Source organism: Schistocerca serialis, chromosome 2 (genome assembly GCF_023864345.2).
Source record: "Schistocerca serialis cubense isolate TAMUIC-IGC-003099 chromosome 2, iqSchSeri2.2, whole genome shotgun sequence".
NCBI classification, from domain to species: Eukaryota; Metazoa; Arthropoda; class Insecta; order Orthoptera; family Acrididae; genus Schistocerca; species Schistocerca serialis.
Window position 1 is genome coordinate 293434028 of NC_064639.1, and position 23679 is coordinate 293457706.

A 23679-nucleotide genomic window follows, 5' to 3' on the forward strand; every position below is an offset into this window, starting at 1 on the left:
TCTGTGTTCTAGGGGACTGATGACTACAGCAGTTAACTCCCATAGTGCTCAGAGCCATTTGAACCATTTTGTCACTCTTGTCCCAAACTCTGTAAGAAGTTCTTCAGTGGATGCACGTCTCATGGACGGCCGACCGCCGTCAGTTGCCTCACCAGGATCTGCAAGTTTACTTGTACCGCTGAAACGAGTTGTCTGCTCTGCTGAGCATTCTTCTGCTCCAGGGCGACATTGAACAGATCTGTGTCGTCGTACCCACGGCTCTTAAACAGCGGGTCCTTGCATCAGGGATACTGGGGGGTTGGTCACACTAAGAGACTGCACATGCCAGAGTAGACAAGCAGCACCCCTCGCCAGTTCTTTTCTTGGCCCAATGCCTATGTTCCTTCGTCCCCTCTGCACATCGATTTTACGCGCCCATTTCTCAGGCAAACCTGGATCGACGTCAGAACTGAGTTCCCGTACATCTTGCAAATGTCCAACACTTCCACCAGTGAGACCATTCAGGTGAATGGTTGCATCTTTACCGTTAAAGGACTGCCTAAAACAATTATACTGATAATGGACCTCAATTTAGATCAGCAAACATTTCCAATTTCTGCTCCCAAAAGGCACTAAACTTCTTCAAACGGCCCCACTCCAATGGCCATCTAACTTCCTAGTGGATTGGTTCATTCGCACTTTTAAAACACATATGTCCAAATTGATTCTACACCATGCATTGGAGACTGTGCTACTGCTCATTTTGGCCACTTGCCTGTCTACTCTAGACCTGTGGTCTAGGGGTAGCGTCTCTGATTAGTAATGAAAACGTCCTCAGTCCTGGGTTCAATACCCACCACTGCTTAAATACTGATTCATAATCAGCATTGGCGACAGAGGACTTACGGCGAAAGAAGTCACCCTCATTCTCCCAACAGCCTTGTCAAAGGGCGCGGAGGAGAGAACAGAGGTTCTGGGCATTCTCTTGCCCTTGGGATGGGAAACTGCCCTTATAGGTGGAAGAATCAGCAGTGATCAAGGCATGAGGAAGCACAAGGCAATGGAAATCATAGCATTAAAGACAAGTAACGTGTGGCCTGTAATTGAACAAGTGTCATGATCATCTCATCATTGGAAGAAGATTTCGGAATAGTCCACCATTTGCATCTCTGGGAGGGACTACCAAGCGTCAGGTAACCATGAGCAAAAGATTGAATAACCAACGGAAGTATAGCGTTCCACCAGTTTTAACGCGGAATGTCAGAAGCTAGAACGTGGTAGGGAAGATACAAATTTGAAAAGGGAAATGCAAAGGCTCAATCTAGATAATAAGGGTCAGTGAAGTGAAACGGAAAGAAGACAACGATCTCTGGTCGGATGAGTATAGGGTAATATCAACTGCGGCAGAAAATGGTATAACAGTTGTAGAATTCTCTATGAATAGCAAGGTAGGGCAGAGTGTGTTGCTGCACAAGTGCACGCAGATTATTATGAGAATCGACATAAAGCCAACACCGACAACAGTAGTTCAGTGTACATGCCGACCTCGCAAGCTGCATACGAGGATACTGAAAGGGTGCTATATATTAGTCATGGGGGACTGGAATGCAGTTGTGGGGGAAGGATTGGAAGAAAAGATTACTGGAGAATATGGGCTTGCGACAAGGAATGACACAATAGAAAGATTAATACTGTTATAAATTGCAACTAGTAATAGAGAATACTCTGTTCAAGAATCACAGGAGAAGGAGGTATATTTGGAAAAGACCAGATGATACGGGAAGATTTAAGTACATTACATCTTGGTCAGGCAGAGATTCCGAAATCAGACACTAGATTGCTAGACGTACCCAGGAGCACATATAGAGTCAGAGCACAACGTAGTAGTGATGAAGAGTAGCCTGAAAATTAAGATAATAGTGTGGGTTCCTGTTGTCATTCCCTATTTCATGAACCATGGGCAACGTATGAGTGGCAAAGTAAGTGGTTCTGATAGTCGGGATACCAGTTACTTTGGAATAAGGCTGGGCATCACGGACATATTCTGAGTCGTGGTCACCTTTGTGCTCAGACGGCAAAGGCTACCAAATCCACCGGTTAGTCCCTCAACCGTTAGGAGTAAAACTCAGTGGGACCAGGGGCAAGTAAGCCTAGCAACCTGCTTCCCTGGTACCTTAAATATAATGCTGGCAACAATCAGAGCAAAATGCCTCGGACCTTTGGAGGTGACGGAGTCCCACCTCTAACTGACAAACCAGGGACTCCTAAGATACGACTCGGCAAACGAATGGTAACGGGATGGGGAGCTATTAATATCAATGGGGGCTACTCTGGAAAGAAGGTAGAGCTGGCAGAGGCTGCAAGTTAAGATAGAATTGGACGTTTTAGCTGTTAGTGACATTCGGGTAAGGGGTGAGAAAGAAGAGGAAGTAGGAGAATACAAGGTCTCCCTGACAGGAGTCAAAGCAGGAATAGCACAATGGGGTGTAGGGCTTTACATCAGGAAAGAAATGGAACCTAGCGTAGTTGCAATAAGGTATGTAAACGAACGACTGATGTGGATAGATTTGACAGTGTCTAGCAAGAAAATTAGGATTGTGTCAGTATATTCGCATTGTGAAGGGACAGATCAAGATAAGATGGATAGTTTTTATGATGCACTCAGTGATGTAGTTGTCAGAGTAAAGGACAAGGACAGTGTTCTGCTCATGGGTGATTTTAATGCCAGGATTGGAAATCGAACAGAAGGGTATGAAAAGGTTATGGGTAAATTTGGAGAGGATATGGAGGCCAACAGGAACGGGAAACAACTCTTGGAGTTCTGTGCCAGTATGGCTTAGTAATCACAAACTCCTTTTCTAAACATAAGAACATTCCCCGGTATACTTGGGAAGGCAGGGGAACCAGATCTGTCATTGACTATATAATAACAGATCAGGAATTCAGGTGGGGTGTGAGGGACACAAGTGCTTTCATGGGATTCTTTGATGACACTGATGACTATTTAATCTGCAATGAAATTGGAATTGTGAGGCCGAAAGTGCACGAGGTAGTCCATATGTAGGAGGATAAGAGTGGAGAAACTTCAGGATAAGGAAATCAGGCACAAGTACATAACAGTGATCTCAGAAAGGTATCAGTTAGTTGATTGTAGTTAATAACAGTCATTGGAAAAGGAATTGACAAGGTACAGGGACACAGTACTACAAGTGGGTAAAGAATTTCTTTGAACAGTAGTATGTAAAGGTAGGATGAAGCAAACAGCTTGGTGGAATGACACAGTCAAGGCAACCTGTAAAAGGAAAAAAAAGGCGTATCAAAAATGGCTATATACTAGAACTCAGGTAGACAGAGAAAGTTATGTTGAAGAAAGAAACAAAGCCAAACAGATAATTGCCGCATCCAAGTAGAAATCTTGGGAGGACTTTGGAAACAGGTTGGAGACTTTGGGTCAAGCTGCTGGAAAACCATTCGGGAATGTAATTAGCAGTCTTCGAAAGGGAGGTAAGAAGGAAATGACAAGTATTTTGGACAGGTCAGGAAAACTGCTGGTGAATCCTGTGGATGCCTTGGGCAGATGGAGGGAATATTTTGAACAGTTACTCAATGTAGGTGAAAATATGATCAGTAATGTTTCAGATTTCGATGTACAATGGATCAGGAATGATGATGGAAATAGGATCAGATTTGAGGAAGTAGAGAAAATGGTCAATAGATTGCAGTGCAATAAAGCGGCTGGGATCGATGAAATTAAGTCGGAACTCATCAAATACAGTGGAATGTCAGGTCTTAAATGGCTACACAGGATAATTGTAATAGCGTCGGAGTCGGGACAGGTTCCATCAGACTGGACGAAAGCAGTAATCACACCAATCCTTAACCATGGAAACAGAAAAGATTGTAACAACTACAGAGGTATCTCTTTAATCATCGTTGTGGGTAAAATCTTCTCACGTGTTGTTGAAAGGAAAGTGCGAGTATTAGTTGAGGACAAATTGGATGAAAATCAGTGTGGATTTAGGCCTCTTAGAGGTTGTGCGGACCAGATCTTTAGCTTACGGCAAATAATGGAGAAGTGTTATAAGTGGAATTGTATCTATGCTTTATAGATCTAGAAAGGGCATATGACCGGGTTCCTAGGAGGAAGTTATTGTCTGTTCTACGAGACTAAGGAATAGGAGGCAAAGTTTTGCAAGCAATTAAAGGTCTTTACATAGATAGTCAGGCAGCAGTAAGAGTTGACGGTAAATTGAGTTCATGGTTCAGAGTAGTTTCAGAGGTAAGACAAGGCTGCAACCTGTCTCCACTGTTGTTCATGTTATTTATGGATCATATGTTGAAAACAATAAACTGGCTGGGTGAAATTAAGATATGTGAACACAAAATAAGCAGTCTCTCATATGCGGATGACTTAGTTGTGATGGCAGATTCGATTGAAAGTTTGCAAAGTAATATTTCAGAGCTAGATCAGAAATGTAAGGACTATGGTATGAAGACTAGCATCTCCAAAACGAAAGTAATGTCATTGGGAAAGAGATATAAACGGATTGAGTGCCAAATAGCACAAACAAAGTTAGAATAGGTGGACGGTTTGAAGTACTTAGGATGCATATTCTCACAGGATGGCAACATAGTGAAAGAACTGGAAGCGAGGTGTAGCAAAGCTAATGAAGTGAGCGCTCAGCTACGATCTACTCTCTTCTGCAAGAAGGAAGTCAGTACAAAGACTAAGTTGTCTGTGCACCGTTCAATCTTTCGACCAACTTTACTGTATGGGTGCGAAAGCTTGGTGGATTCAGGTTACCTTATCAATAAGGTTGAGGTTACGGATATGAAAGTAGCTAGGATGACTGCAGGTACTAGTAGATGGAACAATGGCAGGAGGGTGTCCACAATGAGGAAATCAAAGAAAAACTGGGAATAAACTCTATAGATGTAGCAGTCAGGGTGAACAGGCTTAGATTGTGGGGTCATGTTACACGCATGGGAGAAGCAAGGTTACCCCAGAGACACATGGGTTCAGCGGTAGAGGGTAGGAGGAGTCGGGGTAGACCAAGGAGAAGGTACCTGGATTCTGTTAAGAATTATTTTGAAGTAATAGGCTTAACATCGGAAGAGGCACCAATGTTAGCACTGAATAGGGGATCGTGGAGGAATTTTATAAGGGGGAATATGCTCCGGACTGAACGCTGAAAGGCATAATCAGCCTTAAATGATGATGATGATGATGATGATGATGAGCCAGGATGAATCAGTACGCAAAGAAGTGGGACACGAAGTTATTACGGAATGACGAGATATGCTTGAAGTTCTATATGGTGACAGATACAGCAATAAGGAATAGCTCAGTAAACAGCACGGTTGAAGAAGAATAGCATATCTAAAAAGGGTAATCAGAGAAATTGAAAAAAAAAGCATAGGTGCAAAGAAGGTAACTGCGGATATATCAAGTGTAGCAGAAGAAAGACTTTAGTTGTTCGATGAAGGAAGGAAGTAAAAGAAAATGTCAGGGAAATTCAGGAATAAAGAAATACAAGTCATTTAGTAATGAAATAAATAAGAAGTGCTGGGAAACTAAGGTGAGATGGCTGCATGAATAATGTGAAGAAATCGAGGAAGAAATTATTGTCCGAAGGACTGACTTATCATACAGGAAAGACAAAACAACCTTCGGTGAAATTAAAAGCAACGGTGGTTAAAAGAATGCAAGCCGGCCGGAGTGGCATATCAGTATGGCCGGCCTATGTGACCGAGCGGTTCTAGGCGCTTCAGTCTGCAACCGCGCTCCTGCTACGGCCGCAGGTTCGAATCCTGCCTCAGGCATGGGTGTGTGTGATGTCCTTAGGTTAGTTAGGTTTAAGTAATTCTAAGTCTAGGGGACTGATGACCTCAGATGTTAAGTCCCATAGTGCTTAGAGCCATTTGAACCATTCGAATTTGAAGTCCTCTACGAGGGGGAGTATTTGTCCTGATGTGTTAGACGAAGAAACAGGAATCGATTTAGAAGAGATAGGTGATCCACTATTATAAACAATCTTAAGAAAGCTTTGAAGGACGTAAGATCAAATAAGGCAGAAGGATAGATGACTTCCAGCAGAATTTCTAAAATCAGTGGGAAAAATGGCAATAAAATGACTATTCACGTTTGTGTGTAGAGTGTATGAGTCTGGCGTCATACAATCTGACTTTCGGAAAAATATCATCCACACAATTCCGAAGACTGAATGAGAGGACAAGTGCGAGAATAATCGGGCAGCCAGCTTAACAAATTCAAATGGCTCTGAGCACTATAGGACTTAACATCTCAGGTCATCAGTCCCCTAGAACTTAGAACTGCTTAAACCTAACTAACCTAAGGACATCACACACATGCCCGGGGCAGGATTCGAACCTGTGACCGTAGCGGTCGCGCGGTTCCAGACTGAAGCGCCTAGAACAGCTTGGCCACTCAGGCCGGCGCCAGCTTGACAGCCCATGGATCCAAGTTGCCGGCAAGAATAATATACAGAGGAAGGGAAAAGAAAATTGAGAATGTGCTAGATGACGATCAGTTTGTCGCCAGAGAGGCAATTCTGACTTAAGAAATATCAAAACAGTCTCATAGGATTTGTCGTCGTGAAAATTGCTCTCGACAATGTAAAATAGTCCCAGATGTTCGAAACTCTGAGGAAAATAGGGTAAGCTACAGGGAGAGACGAGCAACATTCAATAAGTACAACAGCCAAGATGGAGTAATAAGAGTGGACGACTAGGAACGAAGAGCTCGGATTAAAAGAGGGTAAGACAGGGATGTAGTCTCTCCCCCATACTCTTCAATCTGTACATCGAAGAAGCAATGATGGAAATAAATGAAAGTTTAAGGAATGGAGTTAAAATTCTATGGGAAAGGATGTCAGTGATACGATTCGCTGAAGACATTGCTATGCTCTTTGAATGTGAAGAACAATAGCATCATCTGCCGAATAGAATGAACAGTATAATGAGTGCAGCATATGGACTGAGAGTAAATCGAAGGAAGAAGAAGGCAATGAGAAGTAGTAGGAGCGCGAATAGCGAGGAACCGAACTTCAGGATTGATGGTCACGCAGCAGATGAAGTTAAGGAATTCTGCTACCTCACAGCGAAAGCACAAATGATAGGCGGAGCAAAGGGGACATGAAAATCAGAGTAGCACTGGCAAAAAGGTCTTTCCTGGCCAAGTAAGTCCACTAGTATAAACCATAGGCCTTAAATTGAAGAAGAAATTTCTGAGAACGTACGTTTGGAACACAGTGTTCTATGGTAGTGGAACATGGGCTGGGGGAAAACCGGAAAAGAAGAGAATCGGAGCGTTTGAAATGTGGTACTAAAGACGAATATTGAAAATTTGGTGCACTGATAAGGTAAGGAATGAGGAGGCTCAGCGCAGAGTCGGAGAGGAAAGAAATATGTTGAAAACAAGAAGAAGGGACGTAATGATAAGACATGTGTTAAGACATTAGCAAATGACTTCCATGGTACTAGAGGGAGAAAGAAAAAACAATAGATGAAGACAGAGTTTGGAATACATCCAGCAAATAATTGACGACGTAGGTTGCAAGTCTTACTCTGAAATGTTGAAATGTGTGTGACATCCTATGGAACTCAACTGCTAAGGTTATTAGTCCCTAAGCTTACACACTACTGAACCTAAATTATCGTAAGGACAAACACACACACCCATACCCGAGGGAGGACTCGAACCTCCGCCGGGACCAGCCGCACAGTCCATGACTGCAGCGCCTAAGACCGCTCGGCTAATCCAGCACGGCTGTTACTCTGAAATGAAGTGACTGTTACAAGAGAGGAATTTGTGGCGGATCGCATCAAACCAGCCAGAAGACTGACGACTTAAAAAAAAAAGTCTACACCGCAAAACGATTCTACTCTGGTAGGGTGCTTACACTGGAATCCCCCCCGGTCCTTACTTTCTTTTCTGCATCTGTCCCCCTCTCTACCTCCCGCTGGAAGGCCCTGTGTCGCCATTTTTCCCTTCAAGACCCAGTTTGAGCACAGATATATCCTGAAGTTCATAGACGTTGGAGAATACCTTACTCACGGGCCCTGTGTTTGAGAAACATATTAATCCGCTGCAGCCCTGCTTTGGGGGGGGGGGGGGGGAGACTCCTGCATTCATTGACTTAGCCTTCTCTTGCAGACAGCAGCCTTCTCAATCACCCGGAGCCCGAGATGGTCCCTCCAATTGGACCTGATTCTGCTCTCTGGGCCGCTGTGAGCTCTTCTTGGAAATTGTAGTCCTCACTTCTGCTATTTTTCGATTAGCCGATTTTAAACCTGAGTTTATTCACCCTGCATAAAGAAACACAATAGCAGCCAATAGCTTTTCAAGCAGAAAAGAATTCCTCTTCACAGTGCGAACTGGACACTTTTTACAGAATGCCGATACCTTACCAGACAGTGACTGCCCCTCACATTCCTGGAAAGCGACTTTTCAGAATGGAACAATATTCCTTTGATGGTGCTTTCGTCGAATGATCCTGCGTGTAAGAACTGAAACTCTACGAGTGCAAGCACTCGCACCGCTGCGTTAACGATTGCCGTTAATGTCGCCCTGGACTCTGTACTGCGCAGGGCCATTATGCAAAATCCTGCAGGGACGCGAGTCGCAGTGGCTAGATAGCTGCCCGGCATCTGCCACGGCTGGTCGCGTTATCGCGCCTTTTCCTCAGAAAAGGCGATCAGCAGCCCACATGGGGATAAGTTCGAACGTCTAGTCACCGGTGTGAACCAATGCGTCCAGCCTGGATCATAATGCACACAAACAAACTACGGAGAAAATTAAATGCAGAACAGCCACCAAGGCATACTCCTGCAAATCAATGGCACTGTTAAATACAAGCACTAACCATTTTAACAACTGATGCGTGAGCTCTTTCTGTAACACAACTGAACTAAATTGACGCCTATGCTCAATTTGGACGTGGGAGGATCGTGGACATAAACCCAGAAGAAACACGAATAGACTGCACTTTTTCTTTGTCATCAGTCTTCTGACTAGTTTACTGTGGCCCGCCACGAATTCCTCTCCTGTGACAGCCTTTTCATTTCAGAGGAGCAGTCGCAATCTGCTTCCTCAATTATTTTCTTAACAAATTATAAATGTACCAGAAAGTTACAGCAGACAAATATACCACTTAATAGTTGGCACAATTTACAACAAATCCAAATGATATTGGTGTTGCACATGCAGTGGACGGAATAGCCTTCAGAATCAAACAACTGCCTTCAAAAAAACAATGATGAATACAGTTTTGAGGAGAAATCTAAAGCTTACATAAAAATCATTACACAATATAGGACTATCAGACGATGCGGTCAGTAACGGCGCAATTCCAAAAGCCGGAATACTTACTTGGCCAGTCTTGCCATAATAAAAAACTACAAGTAATAAAAATTTGCAGCCAGTACGTGAATCACACAATTCTCACTAAAAGACCTCTGTGCAAACCAACCGTGGCTTTTAAAAGGAAATTGAAGTTCATTAAATAAGAAAATACTAAGAAAGCCTTCTTTAAAACAGATCTTAAAATACTAAGGTTACATAAATTTAAAACCTATTTCTTATTCTCGACTCACAATAATCAGCCTATCCAAACGATTCAGAATAGACAGCCTAACTAGAATCTTTGAGTAAGGCTTACTTCAAACTACAATCACGAAGAACTATTTAATTCTTATCGCCCTAAGAGGTGGTTACAGGAAAATAAATGCTTCTAGACTCAATAAGCCAGGGAATGAACAGTTTAAAACTGTACACTAAACAGACCACATATTGAAACAGGAAGCGGTTTTTCAGCCATTCTCAAAACACTGACAAAATTCCTAAACCTGCTGGCACCTTGTACCCACTAAATATACAAAACTTTTGGCAAAGCCACGCACAGGAACATCAGGCAAATAAGTGAGCCACTTGTCACAACGCAAGCCAAAACGGTTTACACGTAAATATTGCGCTCGCCATTTCGTGCACTGAAGTTTTGCTTGTTCTCTGCCATAAGAATCCACGTCATGTACCGGCAGGCATCCATAATTCGCAACTAGTAGAGACAGAGCCTGGCAGCTCCACCAGTCTCCGGGATATGGTTTCGGTCTGTATAAACTGTCGCGTCATCCGAGAAACAGCAGAACGATTTACATTAAGCCATTGGACCACATCAGTTTGAGACTCTCCTGCTTCCATTCCTCCTAAGGCCCTCCACAGCAGAGAGTCTGTAGGCGTCTTCTCTGTGCCATACTGCATCCTCACGGACTGTGCACACAGTGATTGTGGATGTGGGACTACACTGCAAACACTACCCCGCTCGATAGGTGCCCTGAAACTATTGTTGCCGTGGATGTCCATTGATCGGAATGCCATATTCAGTGCAGAACATGACTGTAACGACATTTGTTGACATTTTGTATGATTACATCGTAAACTAAACAAAGAACGAGGAAATAGCTGTATGTTGCTTCAATTTCGGACACCAGTCTATGTAAGAGCTACTATAGTGCTGTGCCCAGTATTATTGTTATTATTACCGCTACTGTTTCTATTAGTGGCTGTGCTCACACACAAAGAATTAACAGCCTGAAGTCTTCCAGTTACTGCCAGTTTATAAGTAAGGGGTGCAGCAATCAAGTGATGAGAGAACTGTAAATATGTTGATCACGTTTTAAACAGATTGATTTTAAATGAGGTTGCTGGAGAGGATCTACGCAGGGAAAGTGTGTTTTGTAACAAGTGTCTACCATCACAGTGGATAGTTCGCTTACACACACTCACAGACACAAAACTAACATCATTCATCTTTCATCACTTTAAATATAAATGCGTTCCAAGAAAAGTCTTAATTCTGCTGTTCCATTAGGTGCAAGGAGGAAGTGGGGGGGGGGGGGGGGAGGCAACAGATGGCTGAGTGCGGGGTAGGAGGTTGGAGGTACTAGCTGTGTCTGACTAAGGGGCAATGATCTAGGAAAGGCTGGGAACCACAGAGCTAGAGCGACGCCATACAGTTCACACCCACCTCTTCCCTCGAACGGAAACAACAACAACTGACTATCCGGAGAATCCCCTCTAGACGAGACTCTGGCGGACGGGACACGCAAAAAGCAACCAGAAACTTTGAAAATTAATTGGGAGAAAAGGAAAAAAGATTCAGCCTTGCTCCCTCTATCCTACACGGTTACGCCGTGTCTTTGGGAAAAGAGTGACTTGGTTGGAACCACCGCCCTCCATTAAAAAATAGTTATCTCCCCTGTTGCGTCCATTTCGAACTTTATAAAGAACGGCCACAAACTAGCTAAAAGCCTCTTGCCTTGACAGATGTGTCTTGTAACAGAGTCTGGACGCCTGAGCGCCACTGCCCTGTCCCACAGAATTTGCAAAAACTCTCAGCTGTCTCATTCACTTTCTACCTAATAAGGGCCCATATTCTGGTTTATTTCCAGTCATCAGGTCATACAACGCGCTGGTCAAATCTGCAGCAACTCCCCGGCCCTAGTCAGCCTACCTGGACGTGGCTGACGACCAGCTGGCGCCACCCAATGCTCAATGAGTCTCGGGTACTTGGCTGTTTGCAAAAACATTTTCATCCATGTTCCGCAGAAAAAAGCTCCCCTCAGCTGTCAGATGCTGTACACTTTTCCTGCTGTCAATTAACTCGGCACCCTCTTCCTTCGAACGCAGGTAAAGCCTACCGCTATGTCTTCACTAGAGCACACAATCAAGAGAGTTAACTAATGCCAACCATTTTATCATATGAATGAGGTCAGATCGTATCAAATGTAGCAACCAGGCAATAAAGATCACAATTCCTATGAACATTAAGCAACACGCCCCGCAACAGCCAGAACCGAAGAACATAGTGACAGCTAAAGGCATGGTGTTTCTGTCATGTTTGGCAGTGCTAAATCTTTGATTATGTAGAAAAACAGAGAGAAATGTGAAATACATCAAGATTGAAGAGAACAAATGCCCCCTTTTTCCCTCCCCGCCCTTGTGCATAAGTATGGCCCACAAAGTTTACCTTAAAATGGCAACAGTCTGATCATTTTGCTTTCCTTCAAACTTCAGGAAAAATTTTTCTGTGAGTTATTCTTATGTCAGAATGATGATATTTTTCTTTTTGAGTAAATTTATCTTACAAAATTTCACACATTATTACTTCATTTCTTCTTGTATTCTTACATTATCCTCACATAGCTGTAATTTAAAATAATTAAATTATAAAAGACACAATAGAAAGTAAATAACATATTCATATTTGTGTATATGTAACAAGTTCTTATCTAAATAAAACTCATTTATATTTACAGTTTTCATACTACGATATCGATGTCTTGGTATCGGTATTGCACTGAACAGCTGCGTCGCAATAGTACAGTCGTCTGTAGGTTACCATTTGATAACACTTTTGTACAGCAAATAGACGATCACCTAATGTCTAGGGTAATTTTTCAAATAAATATCTATTAAGTCGTTCGTCATGTGAACTTCAGTTTTAGAAGTTATTCCAGGGAAATCGCTAAAATCAGTCTAAGTTGGACGAGAGCTCACGTCGTCGTTACACAGTAATTTGAAGAATGAGTGCCGAATACATGTAAGAATGACTGCTACGTGGAAAGGTTTTTTTTTCTTTTTCTTCTTCTTTTCTTGTATGTGTGGGGGGGGAGGTCATCAGCCTTCTGACTGGTTTGATGCGGCCCGCCACGAATTCCTCTCCTGTACTAACCTCTTCATATCAGAGTAGAACTTGCAGCTTACGTGCTCTGTTATTTGCTGGATGTATTCTATTCCAATCTTTGTCTTTCTTTAGAGTTTTTGCCTTCTACAGCTCGCTCTAGTACCATGGAAGTCATTCCCTCGTGTGTTAACAGATGTGTCCCTTCTCCTGTTTTCCACATATTCCTTTCCTCTTCGATTCTGCACAGAACCTCCTCATTCCTTATCTTATCAGTCCACCTAATTTTCAACATTTTTTAACATTCGTCTGTAGCACCACATCTCAAAGGCTTCGATTCTCTTCTGTTCCGGTTTTCCCACAGTCCACGTTTCACTGCCATACAATGCTGCATCTCAGATGTTCTCAGATATATCTTCCTCTAATTGAGGTCAACATTTGGTGTTAGTAGATTTCTCTTGGCCAGGAATGCCCTTTTCGCCAGTCCTCCTCGCACCGTCCGTCACTCATTATTTTGCTGCCTAGGCAGCTGACTTCCTTAACTTCATCTACTTCGTGACCATCGATCCTGATATTAAGTTTGTCGCTGTTTTCGTTTCTACTACTTCTCATTCCCTTCGTCTTCCATCGATTTACCCTCAGTCAATACTCTGTACTCATTGGACTGTTCATTCCATTTAGCAGATCATGTAATTCTTCTTCACTTTCACACAGGCTAGCAATGTCATCAGCGAATCGTATCATTGATGTCCTTTCACCTTGAATTTTAATTTCACTCTTGAACCTTTCTTTTATTTTCTTACGTATATAAATCACTGTAAAAAAATACAGATAGGAAGGAACAATGACGAAACCTCCCGTGCTATCAACTGAATAGCTGTGACGACTTGAAACAAGGTTTCAACCACCTTCCTCCCCCACGTCTTCAGCTAAATACAATGGTGCAGCTAGGGAGGGGGAGCTGTGTCGTGTGCTCTCAGCACCGTTTTCGAATGGAAAGAGTCGCAGTTTTCTGACAGATGAAAAAGAAATGACGTAGGTCAAAGAAGAAGATGAACGACGAACTTGGATGGGTTTCTTCATATCGGGTGGCACAGACACAAATATACTGAAAGGCAATCACTGTAATTTATATCACGATGAGCTCACCTCAACTGCTTCTCCTCTTGTCGTGATTTTACATCATCACCCTGTTTGATTGTATCTAAAAGTGCGTCTGTCATTTTATTATGTAACCGCTGTCGTAGCAATCTCGATTGACGGATCAGCCTGTTTAGAACAAATTTCTGTGCAATACTTTTTGAGCTTCCATGTCTACGTACCTATGCGACTACGGCAGTGATGTTATTTAACATTGTTGACGAACATGGAACGTTGTTCTCGATCGTGTCTACCACGACAGCAGTGCAATGTTAGTAAAATTTTAGCCTTAAGAAACCTCATATGTTAAATATAACAGGCTTCTTTTTTCTATCTAAATGAAAATGTAAATATTCTTCTGTTCACAATCTTAAATAACCGTAAATTCTTCACCAAATGTTTTAACATTTTGACACAATGTAGCATCGATTACGTGCATGCTTTTATTTACAATGTCTTATAATATTAGGTTGGTTCACTATTGCTGTTTGAGTTTATATATTGACATTTTGTCATTTAGAGGTAGTGAATAGAGCTGTGGACGCTAGAAAATGGAGTGCCAACTGGAGAAATAGTTGCATTTCCAACGTATCCTTCTGTTGAGATCAGTAGATGGGTGACAGCAACGGAGGCAGCCACAAACATTTACGCCGTGTATGGGGATATGCCATCGCACAACGCATGGTAAGGAGTATCGTTTTGCCATTAGTGACTCTCCACGTTCAGGATGACCAGCGAGGTTCGATGAAGATCGTTTAAACGCATTAATCCACGATGACTGCACCGTCGTGTGACTTTTTCATGCACTGAGAAAGGTTGAAAAATTGGCTGTATGGGTACAGGATGCTCTAAGCCAAAATCATAAAAATCAGTATCTCTGCTTGCTCGTCACCAATAGCCTCGTGAACAGTACGGACCATTTCTATCCTGTCGCGTTACCGGTTACGATATGTGGTGTCTTTGTGATAACATAAGGAAAGTAAAGGGATTGTTGCTTTCAAACAAAGCAGCAAAACCACGTACAAAGACCTGCTCGCATCCACAAAAGATAATGTGATGCTTCTGGTGCAACAGCGATAGTGTAGTGTACTACGAATTGCTTCCCCGAGGTATAATCGTGAATGCTGACATTTATTATCAACAAGTGAGACGTCTTGCACACGACCAGGAAGACTGCGTGAAGTGATGGTTCAAATGGCTCTGAGCACTATGGGACTTAACATCTGAGGTCATCAGTCCCCTAGAACTTAGAACTACTGAAACGTAACTAACCTAAGGACATCACACACATCCATACCCGAGGCAGGATTCGAACCTGCGACCAAAGCGGTCGCGCGGTTCTAGACTGGAGCGCCTAGAACCGCTCGGTCACAGCGGCCTGCCAAACTGATGCGTTACACTGGCAAAATCCCAATTTGGTTGGAGGACCCTTTCCATTATGCTCCAAACGTTCTTAATTGGGGAGAGACCTGGTCACCTTGCTGGCCCAGGTAAAGTTTGCCAAGCATGAAGACTAGCGATAGAAAGTCTCACCATGCATTACCTTGCTCACGATAGCTTGCCATGACGAATAACAAAAGTGGTGAGACTTTCTATCGCTAGTCTTCATGCTTGGCAAACTTTACCTGGGCCAGCAAGGTGCCCACGTCTCTCCCCAATTAAGAACGTTTGGAGCATAATGGAAAGGGTCCTCCAACTAAATTGGGATTTTGACAGTGTAACGCATCAGTTTGGCCGGCCGCTGTGGCCGAGTGGTTCTAGACGCTCCAGTCTAGAACCGCACGACCTCTTTGGTCGCAGGTTCGAATCCTGCCTCGGGCATGAATGTGTGTGATGTCCTTAGGTTAGTTACGTTTAAGAAGTTCTAAGTTCTAGGGGACTGATGACCTCAGATGTTAAGTACCATAGTGCTCAGAGCCATTTGACCCATTTTGAGCATCAATTTGACAGAATTTGGCACGATATTCCTCATGACGGCGTCCGAATTTGGCACGATATTCCTCATGATGGCATCCAGCAACTCTATCAATCATTGCCAAGCAGAATAGCTGGTTATGTAAGGGGCAGAGGTGGACCAAAGCGTTTCTGACTTGTTTAGTTTCTGAAGCTCTTTCTCATGAATATTTCTTCTGAAATTTTAATCATTTGTTTGTCTGCAAATATACATCACATATATCGATTTCCGTCCCACGCGGATAATTCCTTCATTGTTCGTCTCTCTCTCTCTCTCTCTATTTATCGGAGTGCATATATAACATGTAAAGGGGAGAACTTGTTACCAGAACTGTCGAAAAATTCTTCATCAATTTACCTCCTTCTCCTTTGCGTGATAGATAATGAACATTCGGATGGACATACTCTGTATCTTTTTAATGTATATGTAATGTATAAAATGAAATCTAGAAAATTATTCGACCGATTGATTTCAGACTTTTTCACGTTACTCTGACAAACACTCGGACGGACATAGGGTATGTATTTTTTAATGAAATCGACTGTGGGAAAGAAAATTAGATACTTTGCTCTACTGTGAATAAGTGAGGTTTTGTTTTGTTTCTCGCAATCGGTTAAATGAAATCATATTCGTTGACCTAAACAGACTGAATGAAAATCAGCGTCAGGCCAAAAGTTCATTGTTCGGTAACGGCAAGCTTGTTTACGAATGAGCGTATAAGCAGTTACCGCTTATACAAAATAAATTACATTGTGAAAGTTAATCAGACTTGTTCGGTTAAGACGCGGGCTCGACATTTTAATAATAGAATAACTAACAATGGAGCACTTAAGGAACTCGATCGATGCTTCACCAAAGAAACCGCTTCCAACTTAATTTACGGGGCTAAACATTGGTTTCCTTATTGAGTTAAAACTGCAGAACTGAGAGGTTTATAGTGTTACAGAATAATTATGGGCAAAAAATGAGATGTAGTGCAAATAACATCCATATTGTGTCGATGCAGGACAAGAAGAAAAGACACACCAGTGTTGCATGTTTCTCAGACAGAACATTTACTGGAAAACTAATATTTGTATAACATCAGTTAAAGGTGTTGATTTTCCAATATTTTGCATTTACACAGGTGGCACTGAAAGAACTAACGTTTTACTGTTCATTCAACAGGGATGAGGTAAAGTCACAAATATTTTAACAGAAAAAATATTAGTAACCGGCAGTGTTATCACCTGACATTGTTATTATCATGTCCCTACAGGAGAGTTCACCCTTGCATCTTTATCAAAAGATGAGAGTTTTATTTGTGGCTTATCACCTTATGGCCAAAATACTACTACGTAATCGGTAATAACAATAAACACGGCTCAGGACCAGAGACATGGGAAGGAGTAAATAACCAGCGAAAGGGGGGGGGGGGCAGTAGGAAACAGACGTAGAGTGGTGGAAGGAGGAGTTGGAGAGTGAAAGTAGGGGCTGCGGAAACGGAGAGCGCCGGCCGAAGTGGCCATGTGGTTAAAGGCGCTGCAGTCTGGAACGCAAGACCGCTACGGTCGCAGGTTCGAATCCTGCCTCGGGCATGGATGTTTGTGGTGTCCTTAGGTTATTTAGGTTTAACTAGTTCTAAGTTCTAGGGGACTAATGACCTCAGCAGTTGAGTCCCATAGTGCTCAGAGCCATTTTTGAAACTGAGAGCGAGGAAGGAGCAGGAGATGAACTAGAGGGAGGGTGGAAGTGATGGACAGAGAGAAAAGAGAAGAACGAAGATGAGGAGATGTACAGAGAGATGGGGGAGTCAAGAGGAGGGAAGGGGGGTAGGAAGAGCTGGAAACAGAGAGAGGGAAAAAGGAGATTGCGACATATACCTTTTTCCCATATAAATGTAGCAACTTCGAAGTATTCCCGGGTTCCCTAGTTCCTTGATGTAAACAACTAAAGATAAACACTATTATTTTGTAGGTCGTATTATCGTTCCTAGAATATTCACTTTTAAATTTATAAACGTTTCCACACATTCGAATCGATACCGGAAACTTTTCTTCACTCTGATGTTGTTACACCCCACGTACACGGTTTTGGAAATATTGACAACTATTTAAGGCGATGAAACTCACAACCTACACTTGGTTTGTTTGGCGTAAGGGAACATAAATGACGTTGTCACGTGATTAATCAGACGAATGCGGTCAATGAGACATATTTTGATGTACAGAGTGTTTCAAAATGAACTTACAGTTTTAAGGCTTTGTAGAATTTATTGAATTCAGCACACATTATTATAAAAAATACATTAAATGATAGAACAACTCAAACAGTTTTCCTTACAGCGACTCAATGTGAGCATTATTCGTTACACTGCACACATCGAGCTGACAGACGAGTTATTCCCAAACCGTGATCGCTGTGTCTGAGGTCACTGTGGCAACAACTGTTTCAGTCCTGTTTCTGAAGTCAGGTACTCCAGCTTGTAGCGAAGGTAGATACACATGATCCTTTATGAATGACAAAGGTAAAAACCTGTTGGCATCAGATCAGGCGACTGTGGAGGCCATGCGAAACAAGCTAAGTCACACTGCCCCTTGCAGCCAACGTCGTTTAACCAATCGTGTAGTGTGTCATGCAAGTGAGACGACACAAAGTCTTGCTGCCAAAGAAAGTTGTGTGGTTCAGTTGCTTCTAGTATAAACAAAGAGGTATAGTCCTAACGCAGCAAGGTAATAAGCAATAGCTACAGCTGCTGGACAGAAAAAGAAAGGCTCTTGAACTTTTCGCTGAAATACGACACAAGAAACATTTAATTCAGGAAAGATTCGTTGCAACTGTACCATCTCTTGAGTATTTGGTGACCCCCAGACACACACATTATGTGTGTTCTCATTTCCACTTATATGAAGTGTCATGACTGAAGACAGCACGATCCAGAGAAGCATCATCTTCATGCATCCACATTTTGCTTTCATGGTTCATATGTAGGTATTATAATCCAGGGAGAAGAAATAAAAACTTTGAGGTTCGCCGATGACATTGTAATTCTGTCAGAGACAGCAAAGGACTTGGAAGAGCAGTTGAACGGAATGGACAGTGTCTTGAGAGGAGGGTATAAGATGAACATCAACAAAAGCAAAACGAGGATAATGGAATGTAGTCGAATTAAGTCGGGTGATGCTGAGGGAATTAGATTAGGAAATGAGACACTTAAAGTAGTAAACGAGTTTTGCTATTTGGGGAGCAAAATAACTGATGATGGTCGAAGTAGAGAGGATATAAAATGTAGACTTGCAATGGCAAGGAAAGCGTTCCTGAAGAAGAGAAATTTGTCAACATCGAGTATAGATTTAAATGTCAGGAAGTCGTTCCTGAAAGTATTTGTATGGAGTGCAGCCATGTATGGAAGTGAAACATGGACAATAAATAGTTTGGACATGAAGAGAATAGAAGCTTTCGAAATGTGGTGTGACAGAAGAATGTTGAAGATTAGGTGGGTGGATCACGTAACTAATGAGGAGGTATTGAATAAGATTGGGGAGAAGAGAAGTTTGTGGCACAACTTGGCTAGAAGAAGGGATCGGTTGGTAGGACATGTCCTGAGGCATCAAGGGATCACAAATTTAGCATTGGAGGGCAGCGTGGAGGGTAAAAATCGTAGAGGGAGACCAAGAGATGAGTACACTAAGCAGATTCAGAAGGATGTAGGTTGCAGTAGGTACTGGGAGATGAACGAGGTTGCACAGGATAGATTAGCATGGAGAGCTGCATCATTCCAGTCTCAGGGCTGAAGACCACAACAACAACGACAGTTCATATGTAAACCGTAGTCTGTAGGCTTTAGAGCCTGTAACAGGTTTACAAATAAAAATATCTGAGCTGCTCTTTAAATTGATGTACTGTTTATAATTGTAAGTTGAATATAATAAATGCTACAAAGTATCATTCTGAAACACCCTGTATTTCCTCGTCAAATAACCAGCTGTGTAGCGCGCAGTATAACAGCTGCCATTTTCATGCAGAAAAATGATGTGACCTCGTCTGTTGTTTTCACTAGTTTCATCGATGACTAGTCACAAAACAATAATTGTACACCATTATAGCAGTTACTTCAGCAGTAGCTATGTTGTACATCTTCCGAAATAATGGTCATGTGTCCAGTGCAAGCCAAGAACCTAAGAGATCGTCATTTCTTAGAAGAGCTTCGCGAGCGACTCATTTTTGTTGGCTGTGGTTCATTTGAAACATTCAAACTATTAACTAATTCAGCTTGCTCGAATATAACTAAGTTCAGGTCCCTTATTAACATGATGTACACCGATTCTGTATATCCCCGGTTGAACCTCTATGCGTGGGAAAGAAGTGTAGCGCCCAAAGGGAAATAGGGAGTGAAATGAAATTTCAAAGGTTGACAGGGCATGAGATGTTTTGCAGTGATTACAAAATCTAGTCACATTTTCAAAGAACCCCCTTATTGCTACAATTTTACACCACCTCTCAACTGGATGCATCCACGGATTCACGTGGGAAGGGTATAATTAAGCAGTTATACTCTCTTCTGAGGGTAGCTGGTCCACAACGGTTGTAACTGGTGGTTACTACCGTCGTCGGCATTTATGGCGGTGGTCTGGCCTGAGCTATCACTCTTCCACTGTTTTGGAAAGGTAAAACCACTGGGACGGAGTTGACGTCTGAGCTCGTTCCACATATGCTCAATAGGAGACAGATCTGTGGATCTCGCTGACCACCAGAGTAACACATCATCACACACTGAATTCTAGAGATATATGCCGTGTCTGGACCAGCATTGTCCTATTGAAAAACAGCACCACCATACTGTTGCATCAGAGGTAACACATCAAAATGAAATGTGTCCGTGACGTACCGTTCCGTTGTGGTGTCAGAGTTCTCCCAACCATTACCACATGTAGTCTGAAACACCCGATGGCTCCTCACACTTTTGCGCCAGGAGAAAGACCGCCGTACCTTTCCAAAACAGTGGAAGAGTGATAGCTCAGGCCAGATCACCGCCATAAATGCCGACGACGGTCAATCGGAGTAGTGCAGAACCGCGACTAAATCCTGAACATAGGGCAATGCCATTCATCAGCAGTTCTTGTTTCACGGTCACGTCACCACACCGAATGCAGTCGTTTGTGTTGTCTGTGTTGTGTTAACGGCAGCCTGCGCGTGGGAGAGTAAGTCCAAAGTCCAGTTGCTGTTCGTATCCTACAGAGATGACACAATGTTGCAAGGGGTCCATTGTTTGTTCTCTACTGACAGGCGCAGGTGAGAAGGAATTACGATGTACTTGGTGTAGAATACAGCGATCCTCCTCAAGTTCTCATACTGTCCATTACCTGTCTACTTCACAACCGAGAGCCCAGAATGATGTCCCTTCCAAACTGTCAGATGCTGATAACGCTGTTCACACGATTACTCGCATAACAGTGTCCTCTACAGTGTTCAATCAACATCTGGCACTGTTACGCCCCTTATATACTGTATCAAGGATGGTAATGACACTAAATGGAAAAAACATTAACGCACTGTCTGTCACAGCTAACTCAGACTCTAACCGTCGCCGATGGTGTGTGCAGGAAACCACCAGCATCCATAGCTAGATATTCGTGCATAACTGAAGGTGAAAGGATATCAATGATACGATTCGCTGATGACATTGCTGTCCTGAGTGAAAGTGAATTAAATGATCTGCTGAACGGAATGAACAGTCTAATGAGTACACAGTATGGTTTGAGAGTAAATTGGAGAAAGACGAAGGTAATGAGAAGTAGTAGAAATGAGAACAGCGAGAAACTTAACATCAGGATTGATGGTCACGAAGTCAATGAAGTTAAGGAATTCTGCTACCTAGGCAGTAAAATAACCAATGACGGACGGAGCAAGGACATCAAAAGCAGACTCGCTATGTCAAAAAAGGCGTTTCTGGCCAAGAGAAGACTACTAATATCAAATACCGGCCTTAATTTGAGGAAGAAAATTCTGAGGATGTACGTCTGGAGTACAGCATTGTATGGTAGTGAAACATGGACTGTTGGAAAACCGGAACAGAAGAAAATCGAAGCATTTCATATGTGGTGCTATAGACGAGTGTTGAAAATTAGGTGGACTGATAAGGTAAGGAATGAGGAGGTTCTACGCAGAATCGGAGAGGAAAGCAATATGTGGAAAACACTGATAAGGAGAAGGGACAGGATGATAGGACATCTGCTAAGACATGAAGGAATGACTTCCATGGTACTAGAGGGAGCTGCAGAGAGCAAAAACTGTAGAGGAAGACAGAGATTGGAATACGTCAAGCAAATAATTGAGGACGTAGGTTGCAAGTGCTACTCTGAGATGAAGAGGTTAGCACAGGAAAGGAATTCGTGGTGGGCCGCATCAAACCAGTCAGTAGACTGATGACCAAACTGAATATAGTGCCGTCTCCCAAACGCCCAAGGACGCATGTACCTCAGGATAAGTCACATGTGCACCTTTGTCAGTCTGGTGCGCCCAGCATCGATGTTCTTCGGAACTATTCCGATTTTGTTGACTCTTCACAGAATTCATTGCTGACGAAAGCACGGCAACGACTGAATTTTGCAGACCTACAGTGATTCATTACGAAGAGTTGAAACGTTTCGATACATTGTTGATGAGTTAGGCTTTTGTGACCAAAAATCATCAGTTGGGTACTTTCAGCTGAAATTTCTATAGCACTGTTTGTTTAAAAGCTCACTGTCAATAAACCTGTGCCCCAGTTTAAGAGAGCTCAAAGTATAATCCCTCGAATTTCCTTAAGAAGATGTACATAATGAAAGCCTGAATCTGATTTATTCTACATGCGTGATATTTCAAAAGTTTTCAGACGCAGCCACTCTGTATTCAAGACGTCCTTCCTGCCCAAAGCCCCCGAACTGATGGAAATGGAGAAAATGTTGTCGATCAAGCAAAGCACTCAGAGCTAGATGGAGCCATCCCGGCAAACATTTCATCTGTGGCAGCATCTGAAGACGGCACATCCACTTTCTGCTGTTAAGCAGAAGCGCTTTGGCGTTATGGGCATGGATCACTCGTTTCGACGATGACATTTATGAGCGCGAGATATATGTTCTCGCTCAGACGAACATGTAACCTTGAAAGACACTTTAACTGTTGACACAGTGTGTAGTCAGCACTACAAAGGGAAATAACACTCAAAACTTTCTTAAATGTAGACTATCATCAGTAGATTGTCAAATTACACTTTCGTTCTTATATTAATAAAAGTAAACATCTTGTGTATGCCCCGTTTTTTATTTACGTACTTCGGCTTACTGAACATACAACCATATGCATATTACAGTATTTGACAATACTTATACATTCTAATTCTTTCTTGCTTCTACTTTTTGTCTGAACAAAGATATTACACCCACACAAAAATTTAGATAATTCTTTACACATTCTTATTTCTTTCTTCAGTAGTAAATAGTCGACAACATGTACCAGTACCTGCTGAGGACGTTAAATAAAGTGAACATTTTTATTCGCTGAAATATTTTTCACTATACGCAAATATATTGATAGAGGCGTGCGTAAAGAAAAAAGGAACTAAATTTAATAATAATGTTGATAATATAACATAGGAATTGTATTGTAATAACAATAAAAAAACTCTTTGTTCTATGTAATTAGAACGAAAAGATTCCATTTGTTAGTCATTGTACAAGGACAAAGAATTAACTAGTAGATTTCTCTTGTTCTGGAATGCACGCGAAGGTCGGCTATTGAACATTGTAAGACTGTAATAAAATAAAAGTTGTTAAAATATGTTACAGATAGCGGTATTACTGTTTTCTTTAAGTAGACAGTACTTTGCCATGCATGAAGTAATAGATTTTCCGTTTTTCAGTGATTACAGCAGCACGGAGACATCGC